Source organism: Olea europaea, unplaced genomic scaffold (assembly GCF_002742605.1).
Source record: "Olea europaea var. sylvestris unplaced genomic scaffold, O_europaea_v1 scaffold599, whole genome shotgun sequence".
Classification (NCBI taxonomy): domain Eukaryota; kingdom Viridiplantae; phylum Streptophyta; class Magnoliopsida; order Lamiales; family Oleaceae; genus Olea; species Olea europaea.
The window spans coordinates 51,657-53,726 of NW_019264334.1; positions in this window are offsets into that span (position 1 = coordinate 51,657).

The following is a 2,070-nucleotide window of genomic DNA, read 5'->3' on the forward strand; positions in this document are numbered from 1 at the left end:
GTGTTCATTAACCAAAAAATTCACATTGAAAACACTTTGAATATTCTTTCAATTCCTTGGCAACCAAAAATCCAAATCATTCATTCCAAGGATCAAAAGCCAAAGAAATCCTTCATTGATCTTATACCAATCTTTGGCTTGTTGAGTAAAAACATCAAATTCATAAACACCAAAACACCTGTCTCACAACTCCAATTAAACTTCCAGAAGATCATCAATTTGAAGATCCGGGAAGGATTTGCTTGAAGAGCTGGAGTGCGTGGCGATTCACGGGAGGTAGAAATTATACAAGGCTGGGATTTAGCACGGATCTGCAAAATTCAGGAGGGTCTTGAGTTCATACAGCAAGGAGGTCAGAAAATTGAGAGTGTCAATGATATCTGGCGTGTAAGTTGGTTTCTACAATAGTGAATCTCTGCTGGCTTGTGCCCGGAGTTTTTACCCAGTTGGATTTCTCCGTCAACATGTTTATTGTGTTTTTACCACTTTAATTTATTTACTTGTCAATGGTAATCCAACATAGGTAGATAAATCACGTGAATTAATCTGGACAAATTATAATTTGTGTGACTTGTTACACGAATTATTCAAAAAGTTTTTAATTCCGCAAGAACACCTATTCACCCCCCTCTAGGTGTTAGTTGGGTCGAACGATAGGTTTTTCAGATACACAGGGATTTCCAGATAAATTGGTTAAACTGAAGATGGTTTAAGAGTAGCTATTGACTACAATTCGAGATTTCAAGATTTTTTTCTCTATTACAATGCCTCTATTTATACAAATATATGAGATTCTATTATTGATCTATTACATCATTCAGTACATGAACAAATGCACACTTGCCTTTCTATTATTGTCCTCCTTGGACCTCCATCTTCACAGACAACATCTGATTTTTATTAAAGGAGCTTCTATTATTGTCCTCCCTTACTCATGTCTCCACATGCTTTTTCAACTTTTTTATCAAAAGAGCATCTTTCTCTATTATTGTCATCTATCTTTTATGTCTTTACATGCGGATGGGGCACTCCCTTAGCTGGCAGGATTTTTTTTATAATGATAGAACATCCTAAAAATTGATGTATTTTGAATCTTGTAATGTAGTCCTTTAAGATTTCTGATTTTTCATGTCCTCCATTTGATACCAGCATCCAGTTTTCATATTGACACAAGCATGAGCATTTTTTATCAAACAAATTTTTAGCAATATTGTATATAGCTTTAATTCCAAGTGTTCTTCTATGTCTGATCCATGACTTTGTTACTATTGAAACTTTTCTATCATTCTCCACCACATCTATTTGGAAGTTGGCTGCAACATATCCAATTGAGATTATGTGTTCAACTGGATAGTAAACAATTACATCATATTCAGGACTTATTGAATAAAATTTCAAGTATATTCTTCGTCCCTTGGCAAATTTTGATACTTCTTTTATGAATATGTCATCAAATTTCGAAATTTCAATCAAATCTTTTCCTGGATATATTAAATCCATAAATCCATAGTCTCTCATAATCTTTATAAACGAATGGTCTCCTTCTTCTATGGCTGTTATTCTAGGATAAACATTATTTTTCGGAAAGATAAAATATGAATGACTTATTTTTATTTCATAAGCAAACTTGACTATTTTAGCTTACTCTTTTTCTTTTAGATCTAAAGGGATTGTGTTATACTGATAGTTTTGGAATTTTTATATCTCCATGTATTACCACTTTTTTAGTTGGTGTTGAATCTCTTTTTTTTATCACTGTTGCTTCCAGCTGTCCCTATTTGGTATTGATTTGGAAAACTCATTTTTGAGCTCTTTGATATATTTGTCTCAGACAATATATCTTTTAGTTGTGTTACAATAGCATCAACTTGATTTTTGAGTTATATGACTTCTTTATAATGCTCAGTAGTGATATTCAATAATATTTTTATATTTGAGTTGAACATCTCTGAGATCTTTGTTGCTCCAGTACTTATGTTTTCGGTTTCTTCTTTAAGAAAATCCGTCCTTTTTGTATATGTAGGATATATTGGTATAATTCCATGACCCTGACTTTATCCATCAGCAAAT